Source organism: Haliotis rufescens, unplaced genomic scaffold (genome assembly GCF_023055435.1).
Source record: "Haliotis rufescens isolate VD_foot unplaced genomic scaffold, xgHalRufe1.0.p SCAF_13, whole genome shotgun sequence".
NCBI classification, from domain to species: Eukaryota; Metazoa; Mollusca; class Gastropoda; order Lepetellida; family Haliotidae; genus Haliotis; species Haliotis rufescens.
This window is the reverse complement of record NW_025963813.1, coordinates 10,697,986-10,710,574: the sequence shown is the minus strand read 5'-3', so window position 1 is coordinate 10,710,574 and position 12,589 is coordinate 10,697,986.

Sequence of the window (12,589 nt, the reverse complement as noted above, 5' to 3'; positions counted from 1 at the left end):
TCTTCAATTGGAAATCTCGACAGGTATATATTCAACATCAAACTGATAACATAAAAGCTTGTGCACTTAACAGATTGTGACGTCATTGGTTGGTTTGTTGTTAAACTCCGCACTCAGCAATATTCCAGCTATATGACGGCGGTCTGTAAATAATCCAGTCTGGACCAGACAATCCAGGGATTGACAGCATGAGCATCGATCAACGCAATTGGGACCGATGACATTCATCAACCAAGTCAGCGACCCTGACCACCCGATCCCGTTAGTCGCCTTTTACGACAAGCATGGGTTGCTGAAGACCTATTCTACCCCAGAATCTTCACGGGTCAATTGCTTGTGATCCCATAGGCCTATGGTTTGTTTTGATTATTAACTTCCCAGCATAAACACTCTAAATTATGTACATGCACCCACTGATACGCTATCTGAGTGAGTGAGTGAGTGAGTATGGTTTTACGCTGCTTTTAGCAATATTCCAGCAATATCACGGCGGGGGACACCAGAAATGGGCTTCACACATGATACGCTATCTAAAGAAATTACACTTGGAAAGTTTCCGAGACTACGTAGCTACGAATGACCCTACATCCTGTATCTCGAGTAACCAGGGTAGTTTGTTGATGGAATCGCAAACGCAGGTTGAAGTTCTTAAAATGATAGTTTCATCACAGCAGATGGCCTCAGCTGGGGAGACAGGTGAAAGTCCCTGTGGGGAAAAAATACAGAGTTATGCAACATACAACATGACGGTTAGAACTTATGAACAGATATCACAATCTTATATGATCACATCGTTACTAGTTGCCCTTAAATATCTACACATCCGCCCGTTGACGATCCATTAACGACATGCCGCATAACCAGAGTTGGGTTTAACGCCGCTTTTAACTGTATTCCTGTCATATCACGGCTTGTCAGCTTAATGTGGGAGGAAAGCCCGAAGTGATGCAGGTCTTCGCATTTACCACTTCGGTGAAACCCACGGGCACGGGTATGGTGCTCACAATCCTAAAAACAGAATCGGGATTCGAGCCCACTATCATAGGTTTCTGGCGTGTCTAAGGAACACAACTCTGCTCTCGGTCACCGGTGCCTCCATACACAACATCTGTCGGAATATGTACAAACATAGCTTAGGTTTATGTTTGTTGTTTAACGCCACAATTCCAGCTATGTGATGGCGGTCTGTAAATAATCGAGCCCTGACCAGACAATCCAGTGATTGATATCATGAGAATCGATCCACGCAATTGGGATTGATGACATGCATCAACCAAGTCAGCGAGCCTGACTACCCGATCCCGTTAGTCGCCTTTTACGACAAGCATGGGTTGTTGAAGACCTATTCTACACCGGAATCTTCACGGGTCTCGTCGGGCAGGGAGAAGCAGACGACGAACACAAAGAAGAGAAGATGTCCAAGGTAGATTTGTGGCTGTTGGGGACGGCATGATCGATGGTGTGATTCGAGACAATCAAAACAAAAACACAACCAAGAAAACTTTGTACGATTTGAAACCGTTTGAAAGTCCAAAATGAAATTCGCCAAATGCATGAAATACCCCAAAACGAACTAAACACACTTCTATGCAAGTTTTTCATTTGTGTTCAAAAAACAAATGGGGAAATTTATGAACCAAACAGTCTCACGGGTTTTCAGAGCAGCATCGAGAGATCGCTAAAACGAAGGGGGTATGGCTATTCACTCACGTCTTCTTAAGAATTTTCACGATCACGGGAAGTATTAAAGGGGAGAAAACTTGAACTAAAGATAGAAGGGCGTGGCAACTTACACCAAGGAGAGATGACCCGATTGGTGATGCAGAGATCGGGTCCATGTGGCGTAATAAACTGTCTATGGCTCTACAACACAATCCATTTCGGGTTAAGAGGTGTCAATGATCACTACAACATGTGTTGGGGGGAGATGGCTTTGCCTGTTGACTGAGACGACCAAGAATAGATCTGTCGCGACGTAAGGCCCAAATTGTGGTCTAATGTGCCTAAACCTGGCGATCAGTGGTTTATCGTATTGTAAAAAACAAAATTTCTTCTCTCATGACATCGAAACGACTCGAAACAACTTGTTTATTCAAGTATATACACAGTAAAAAATAATTATGTATTTGACAGAGAGCGCCAAGATGTTTGCCTAATGATGTACAATAGTATTACTACTTAGGATAATTAATGACATCTTTAACATATCTATTGCGTGTTTTCTCAGCGAAGGAATATGCCATGAAGGAGTTCTTTATTTTGGTTACAGTAACTTTACACGGCAATGGAAATGATTTATCACTACGCACGATATATAAGTAAGATTTCGACAAGTTGCTGATGATAATGCAGTTACTCCTTAAAAGGGAAACAAAAATGTGAAAATGATAAATAGAATTCATCACGAGAGTTTTTTTTATATGGGAAATATCAACCTCTTCCCGTTATTGTATTTGCCGAGCCTTTGGCGATTAACTAAGACTCGGCTGATATTTCCCATATTAAAAAACACTCGAAATGAATCCTCTATATATAAAATAAAATATATGAAATAACTCACCGTGTGTATGGCACCGAGTCCAAAGGTATATAATTGTCCATAGAGACCCACCTGAACGTAAATATATAATTATAGTCAGCACAAATAGTAACATTAATAATATATAAACGTGTTGACAAAAACTTGGGTATTATTTGCCATTCCAGATCACTCACTGCACAAGATGAAACCACATGTAACTTAAGGATTAAGATTTTTATCCATCACCGAACTTTCGAACTGGCCCCAATGTTAGGTAAATACCTTCAATTAGTTTCAAGGTAAATAGCTTTAGTTTACGCGTTACACGCCGTGTGAGAGGCATGCAGCTTCCATCGGTTGACATGATCATGATGGATGGTGGACACATCAACATCCTTTGATTATTACTGCGCTTTTTACGATTTACGATTATTTGTTTACGGACGAAAGGTGCTGAAGAGCATTGGGGTATTACTCTGATAGCCAATGTTGGTTTGTTGTTTAACGCCGCACTCAGCAATATTCCAGCTATATGACGGCGGTCTGTAAGTAATCGAGTCTGGACCAGACAATCCAGTGATTGACATCATGCGCATCGATGAAGAGTAGACTCGGTAGGATGAGGAATGTTTTAATTTATTTCGGCATTGGTTATGGTTAAATAAGACAAGAAGGTTACATTTGTATACGTTTACATAGAGAACAAAGCCACATACTATTTAGAGTACCAGAGTATCATGAGCATGTATTTATGAATCACTATCACATTGTAATATATTACAAAACGCCTTAGGTTAATTGGTACATTGTGTGTATATGAATAAACTAAATCATGGGTAGTTAAAGTTCCTGAGGAATGTTGTCCGAATGTTGACCGTTTGACCCTTTGTTATCACATGGTAATTCACGGACATTTGTCATTAATGTTCTATCTTCTGTTCAGTGAAACTGCAAACGAGTTTGTTCACGTACATCCACGTGATAATGAGTTGTGTTGATTAATGCTGACAATGTTGAGGGAACGGTATACTTGCACAATTACACATACTATACACACTGGACATCTGTTTACTGTCAGTATACATTAGTACGAGCATCCGCCATATGTTCTCAGCAAAAATGTGTGATCTCAGTTTAATACACGTTCAAGTTTGCCACGCGAAAGCCATCCTATTTCGCATTTACAATCCTGCGTTTGTTTGTTGTTTAACGCCGCACTCAGCAGTATTCCAGCTACATGACGGCGGTCTGTAAATAATAGAGTCTAGACCAGAGAATCAAGTGACTGACATTATGAGCATCGATCTACGCAATTGGGATCGATGACATGTATCAACCAAGTCAGCGAGCCTGACCACCCAATCCCGTTAGTCGCCTCTTACGACAAGCATAGTCGCCTTTAACGGCAAGCATGGGTTGCTGAAGACCTATTCTACCCCGGAATCTTCACGGGTCTGATAGCCAATACAAAAGCTTTAAACGCTCCAAACAGCGAGTTTTGCTCATATCATATCACGTGACCCATTCACCAGTCCTTTCGCGTGACATATTTACGTTTGTCTCAAACATCACAAACAGGTTTAATCTTGGTCACAGCGCCATTGTTGTGAAAGCCTAGTGACACGGAGAGTTGGTTGGTTGGTTTGTTGTTTAACGCCGCACTCAGCAATATTTCAGCTATATGACGGCGGTCTGTAAATAATTGAGTCTGGACCAGACAATCCAGTGATTGATATCATGAGCATCGATCCACGCAATGGGGATCGATGACATGCATCAAACAAGTCAGCGAGCCTGACCACCCGATCCCTTTAGTCGCCTTTTACGACAAACATAGTCACCTTTTACGGCAAGCATGGGTTGCTGAAGACCTATTCTACCCCGGATCTTCACGGGTCGACACGGAGAGGATTGCTTACCTTACAGGGTAGGCTTGATGAAGGAGAGATCGAAGTGGTGTAACTTTCTGAGAATCTGCATTCGTTCTCGTCAATGTCCAGTATCGATCTGTCACTTATCACCTGTCAGATTTGGCGGGTAAGTTGATCACATGCCTCAATCACGTCCGGAAACATTCGAGTAGCATCAGGAGGTCACTTCGACGTTGCCCGATGTTCGAGTGCGGAAGCACCGATCACTACAATACGTACACGATTAGTTTAACAGCTACAATATGTACACATTTTCTTTCAAGATAAGAAACACATACACTTGAGAATTCTATTTAAAGTGTGCTATTATAAACTTGCACATGTAAAGCATTCAAGCAAACCTAGTTGTGGTTCGCATGGACATTTGCTCAACCGTGTTCTTAATCCTTAATTTAGTGTATATTATTTGATATTTGAACCCAACCTGTCAGAAGGCTATTTTGTTATTTCGCCAGGTGTGGCTTGTTTGTTTCATGTGCACGTGCCGAGTCCGTGCAAATTAGCCAGATGTGTGACACACGGTAGTCAGTTCATGTGCAAGTGCCGAGTCCGTGCAATTAACCCAGGTGTGCAACGCACAGTTGCCAGGACCTGGACTTGCTCCAGGCGTGAGCTTAGTTTACTGATGACAATGAACAATATATTTATATTATTATTTTATTTATTTATCTATTATTTGTTTTATAAAAACATATCTTCTATTATTTTCCCATCTCAGTTAGTGTCTCATTACTCTACGCCAAACTATGATGATCTTGTGTTTATCCTTTCTTCTTACTGTTCAACCTACCAATATGTATCCCCCCACCCCGGCAAACCATTGTGTTTTGCTATCCCTATTGTGCAAATATTACCTGAGGCTCGTATATCATCACTGTTATTTCCAACTGTATCTGTGTAGATGTCTTCACACTTTCTGTCTGTCTGTATATCGGGTGGCCCAGTCGTCTAAGGCCCCGCGATTCGCTGTGCAAAGTTGCGTCCCTTGGGCACGCCAGAAACTTATGGTTGTGGGTTCGAATCGCGGTTTACCCCGATAATGTTTCTAGGTTTGTCAGCACCATACCCATGCTTGTGAGTTTCACTGAAGTGGTAAACGTCCAAGACCTGCATCACTTCGGGCTTTCCTCCGACATTAATCTGACACGCCGTGATATAACTGGAATACTGTTAATAGCGACGTTATACCAACTCACTCACTGTCTGTATATAATACTTGGCTTGCAATGAACCTTGACGATTGGGGTTGATATTGTACATTACAGGCAGTCGGTGGGCGTATTTGCAACATCAATGTACTGAAAGAATACACATACATTCCATTATTGTTGACATTTTTGTAATGCAGGTATGCTACACAGATCACATCTTCTTTACCACGCTATCCTACAGATGATTATGTTACTCTGCTGTGGAGATATCCACCCAAATCCAGGCCCTCACAGACTATCAGATCTGAACATAGTTCAACTAAATGTATGCAGTCTTAAGGATAAGATAGACCTCATAGCTACTGAGTTTCAAGGCTATGATATTATCTGTGTTACAGAAACGTGGTTACATCCTGGCATTCCAGATAGCCAAGTCTCTATTCCTGGCTATCATTTACCGTTAGGCTTGATCGCAACACTAGAGACGGTGGGGTCGCAATATATGTCAGGAATAGTTTACACTATAAAAGCATGGACCAATTGTCTATAATTGGACTTGAGGCTATATGGATCAAGGTCATAAAAGAGTATTAATTGGATTTTTAAAACAGACAAAAGCAACTCATACAAGGATCTCATTGACAAATCTTTTGGTAATGCTATAGACCTTAATATTGATACACTTATAATAGGATTTAAACAATGAATTTCTTGGAGTAAAAAAACAAAACAATTAATATCTACAATCGGCATATGTGTAACACAGATCATCTCTGAGGCAACTAGAATAATTTTAGTACGCTACTGGGGCGGTCGGGTAGCCTAGTGGTTAAAGCGTTCGCTGGTCACGCCGAAGCCCCGGTTCGATTCCCGACATGGGTACAATGTGTGAAGCCCATTTCTGGTGTCCCCCGCCGTGATATTGCTGGAATATTGCTAAAAGCGGCGTAAAACCATAATCACTCACTCACTCTAGTACGCTACTTGATCTGATCTTTGTATCACGTAATAGCATTGTAACGACCTTCGGTGTGCTTGACGCTATTTTCAGTGACCATTGTCAAGTGTACGTAGGAATTTACATAGTTACCTAAACCAAAATGTTTTGCATATACCAGAAAAAATATTTAATTATAATCTTATTGATGCTGATGGGCTATCAGCAGATCTCAATGGTAACGACTGGAACGAGTTAATTAGTAGCAATTGCGTTGATGATGCAGTTACAGAATTCACTTCAATACTTTGTAAAAACTACGACGTTTATGTCCCCAATAAATTCTTTTACATAAGGACAATCCGAGGATGAACAATGAGATCCAAAATGAGATCCGTCGTTTAATGCGTAAACGCAACCGTAAACATAAAACTGCAAAAAAAGAGACACTATTCCTCTGATTGGAAAACCTTTTAACAGTTACGATAGTTCACCTCTGTTAGTATTGCAAAACAAGATTACTGCAAAAATAGATGAAAAAATTAATGATTCCCGATGTTCTACAACTTTGGTTTGGTTAAGCGTTTTTTAAAAACTCAAATCCAAATACTATCTTTCCAGCTATTATATATAGAGATAAGAGTTATGATGATGATGATGATGATGATGATGATGATGATGATGATGTATGTAAAGCAAACATTGTAAACGTCTATTTCTCTGAACAATCGACAGTCGAATTCCAATCGAAAACAATGTCAGCTGTAAGTACTGGACCATATCGTTCTCACTCCAGGGGAAATTCAAGATTTACTTTCAGTTGATACCACCAAGGCATCCGGACCTAACGGTATAAATAACAAACTTATAGTATATTCATCCCATTATCATGTCACTTAAAAATGGAAATTAGCATCTGTATCGCCAATTCACCAAAAATGGAAATGTAAACGAATGCAGTAATTATAGACCAATCGCAATAACAAGTTGTTTGGCAAAAGTACTTAAAAAATGTATCCATAAACGTATGTTTAACTTCTTCAAAGAACAGTATTTTTAGCAATCTCCAGTCAGGCTTCATAACAGGCGATTCCACGAGCTACCAATTATTGGACCTATATAATTTTATTTCAAAGGCTCCAGACAATGGAAAGGAAGGGCAGTGTTTTGTGACATTGGCAAGGCCTTTGATGACGTTAGGCAAAGAGGACTACTTTATAAATTATTTTCATGTGGACCATTTATTTTTATCTAAAAAATAACCTGGTTGATGATAGAGACAGTAATATACGTCTCTTTGCAGACGATACGTCACTTTATATAATTGCCGATGATCCTAACACAGCAGCGATTAATTTAAATGCTGACCTAGGAAGGATATCCGTATGGGCGCATAAATGGCAAGTAACGTTTAATCAACACAAAGCATAAGGTTTTCAAGAAAAATTAGCCCAAGCCCAAAACCCGTTCTTAAAATGAACGGTACTCCAAAAACTGAGGTCTCATCGCACAAACACCTCGGTCGAATTTTACAGCAAGATGGCTTCCCGTCAAATAAAGATAATACAGTAGTGTGTAAGTGAGTGAGTGAGTGAGTTGTGTTTAACGCCGCTTATAACAGTATTCCCGTTATATCACGGCGTGTCAGTTTAATGTGTGAGGAAAGCCCGAAGTGATGCAGGTCTCAGAGGTGTGGGACAAATGTTCTCAAGAATAAGTGTTAAAATTGGAAAGGCTAAATTTAGACGCACTGAGTCTTATTCCTCCTAATGTCTCGGGGTGTGGGGTGTATGTGGTGGGTGTGTGTGTGTGTGTGGAGGTGTGTGTGTGTGGGGGGGGGAGGGGGGGGGGGGGGGATACAGGTGAATGTGGAATGAATTACCCGATAATGTTCAGCCAAAAAGATACTGTTTATGACTTCACTAAATATATCACCACAACAGTGAGTGAGTGAGTATGGTTTTACGCCGCTTTTAGCAATATCACGGCGGGGGACACCAGAAATGGGCTTCACACATTGTACCCATGTCGGGAATCGAACCCGGGTGTTCGGCGTGACGAGCGAATCTTCTACCTGCTCCTGTGGACACCATTGTGAGGATCCTACACATTATGTTTTATGTCGCAACTACTGCAATTGGATTATTTTATAATAGATGTATGCCAACTTACCTCAGGCGTCAAGTTTTTACCAGTAAAGTATATATCCATTTCAAAATGCTTTTCACGATGTGCATACTGCATTTTTGTCTTGTCTTGACGAATGGTTTGTGCGTGAACATGAAATTAATCTCTCTTCTTCTGTTGCTCATTGCTGGTGATATTCATCTAAATCCCAGCCATAAAGAATAAACACAAACAATGTTATATATACTCCACTTGAATATCAGATGTTTCCGGCATAAATTGACAGAAATCTACGATGAAATCTGAGATTTCGATGTGTTATGCTTCCCTGAATCGCACCTGTGCGCCAACGTTCTGTCAGCCGATCTGCTCCTTGGCCTCTTCCATGAACCACACAGGAGGGACAGGGAGTGTTTCGGAGGTGGTATAATTGTATATTTTTCTAATTCACTTAGTGTCAAGCATAGAACAGACTTGGAAGTAATTAATTCTGAAATCAACGTGGTTTCAAGTTTATTCACCACAGCACAGTTTTCTACTTTGAGTCACCTATCGCGCACCCAACACCCCTACCGCATATTGGACTGTTCTTGAGCACATGATAGAAACTGCACTTGATGTATCCCGTGACATCGTCCTTGTTGGTGTCCTAAATGAAGATCTTTTCAATACGCAGTATAAAAAACACTAATTACAACACATTTGGCTAAACTTATTGACCCTATTTTAGTAAGTAATGATTGTAATTGTTCCTTATCCGGTGAACTAGATTTTAGTTTCGATGTATCAGACCACAAGGGAGTTTTCGTTTCAATTAATGTTTATCTTAATACAAAAAAGTCCAATCTTAAAGTAGGTTATCCATGCATTGTTGTCTTCTCAGTCGCGATTTTGGAAAACGAAATAATTTTTTGGAGGAACTGTGCTTAGCGTTGTATTTTGAACAGTACGGCAACGAACAAAACAGTAGGCTGCACATCTGAGAAGTTAAATCATACCCCTGTACCTACATCACGTGAAACGGGTCTAATGAAGTCTTATGACGTCATTCCTTTATCGTTTGGCACCAATGACGTCATATTGCAAGGGGTATAAGCCATGGTGTGTTTATTATTGAAATAGAACCCTCGGTAAATGTGAAAAATATGAACCGATTTTATGAATAAAATAAATAAAAGTACAAGAAAAATAGGTACTATATTTTCGCGTGAACTTGGCCTTTAAGCGATCTTGTTAATTACAAAATGCAAAGAAACAAATTTAACTATATGAAAAAGATAGCCAAAGAAAACTATTTTAGCAACATTAACGGCTTGTTTGAAACACATTTTAACTCAAACATTACCAACTACTGGAAATTATTGAGATTTATCATTAAAAATGCAAATTCACCAACATGTTTCCCTCCTCTGTGTACCGACCTTAATAAACCTACAGCATTTACCGATGTCGAAAAGGCTGATGTACTCAATAATTATTTCGTTTCTATTTGTGATGTTGATGACCGTAATAAGCCGCTTCCGGATTTCAGTCAACGTTGTGAAACCTCTCTCTCGGATACCTCTGAATCAGAAATAAGCGAGCTCATAAAGACACTACCATGCAATAAATCAAGCGGACCAGAAAATATAAACCCTGGACTTTTAAAACCCTCGGCTGACAGTATTGTCATCCTATTATGTATAATTTTCAATCGATCTTTAAATCGATCTTTCCACACTACCCTCAAACTACAGACCAATTAGCCTGTTATCAATTCTTGGAAAACTTCAGGAGAGATTTGTCTTTAAAGGCTTATATAACTATTTCAATATGAATGTCAATCTGATTTTGTACCAGGACATTCTACTTCCTCCAAATTAATAGAAATTTATTATGATATTGTCGCATCTGTTGATACGCATGCATACTATTGTGTGGTATTCTGCGATGTGATGAGTTTGGCATAAAAGATTACTTCACAAACAACAATAATACGGTATAACGGTTAAGCTATTACAATGGTCAGAAGACTATATTAGTCGTCGAAGAAAAGGTTTTTGTAAATGGCAGCTTTTCATCTTTGCAATTCACCAAAGCCGGTGTCCCCAAAGGCTCGGTCTTAGGTCCCTTCTTGTTTTAAGTCTACATCAACGATCTCGCTGATAATCTAGTGCATTCTACTGGCCTTTTCGCAGACGATACTTCCATTGGTACATCATCTCTTCACATACAAATGATAGAACACAGATCAAACAGTGATCTAGAGCTTCTCAATACCTGGGCCAATAGATGGCTAGTTAAGTTTAACCCGGACAAAACAACATTAATTCTGTTCACTCGTTGTAAAAATCGCTCTGCAGATATTATTTGTAACAATACCGCACTTTTCGCATATATCGCGCACAAACATCTGGGCGTTACTCTCTCTCATGAAATGAAGTGGACAACCCACGTTGATAACATTTGCCGCTCAGCTTCCAAAGTGATTTGTTCGTGTGTGTGTGTGTGTGTGTGTGTGTGTGTGTGTACAAATACATTAGGGAAAGGGCCACCTAAGTTGTATAACTTTTGCCCAATCCCGTTGACCATATATGTCAATAAAATATGTTTTAGACAAATATGTCGTGATACGGCTCCCAGAAGTTCTGAGGTGCGTGGGGGTCCATGTGTCATTCAAGCAACGCGAACATCCCGCGTCACCAATCACACACGCGTCCAATATATTTATTTATACACAAACATACCAGAAAGTACAATCTAACATGGACATTTTTCTTTGGTTTGTTTTTTTACGCCGCACTCAGCAATTTTCCAGTTAAATGACGGCGGGCATGGAATTTAAAACAGCAGGGAGGGTGATTTGAGCCCGAGAAGTTCTGCACCATGACTGTGGAATATATTTATTTTATGAAAAAAACCACAATCTAGAAACGCATACAATAGGAAGCCTAGCCAGCTCCAGCTAGCTCTATCCCACAATCAGCATCGGGAATTTTGTTTTTAAATTATTTTTAGTGTCTAGAAAGGTATTGTGTAATATAAGATAAAATGACAGTCTAGAGCCCGAGGAGTCATTTTGGCCCTTTGAGGAACTGCAAACGTTTAGATTTTCACTTAGGAGATAAACATACTGTGATTTCAATGTAGAGCTAGGTTACATGTTCATATAATCGCGCTAAATTGAATTTGGAACCGAACGCGCATAAAACAGTACTGTCGGAAATGATAAAGAAACCTGCTTTTCTGGCTTTATTTGGTAAGTACTGCATTATATTTGCTTCGAAAAGGTAACATATTTAAAAGATATGAAACGGGATCAATATTTTTAATCAAGACGTATTTGTTGTATAAGCATTAAACTAAAAATTAATATTTGAATTTTTTGTAACAATAGTAGAGCTCATTTGTGATATAAGGGGTAAGGCCAAGCGAGCATGCATGTGATGAATGAATGAAGGTATGTATAAATTTTATAGTATTGCTCCATCATGCTTGTGTATATGATAGAATGTATTAGAGTTGTGAATACACAATGCCATTTAGAAAGTGGTCAAAAGTAACAGATGCTATATTTGGGATAATACTTTCTTAGTAAAGTACAGATTCTCGTACTTTTGTTTTGTAGAGTCCCGTCCGGGATTCGAACCCACACTTGCCAGAGTGAGGCACCTAACCCACTCAGCCACCGAGGCTTCCACAAAAAATGAAAGTCCGACAACTGGTAGTCTAGATCACGCACTTTGAGTACCCCTCTGACAAGTGTAAATTGGCACGGCTCCCATGGACGAAAGCTATGAATACACAATGCCATTTAGAAAGTGGTCAAATGTAACAGATGCTATATTTGGGATAACACTTTCTTAGTAAAGTACAGATTCTCGTACTTTTTTGGGGTTGAGTCCCGTATTAGAGTTCTATATTTTTTCTTACTGGCATGTCT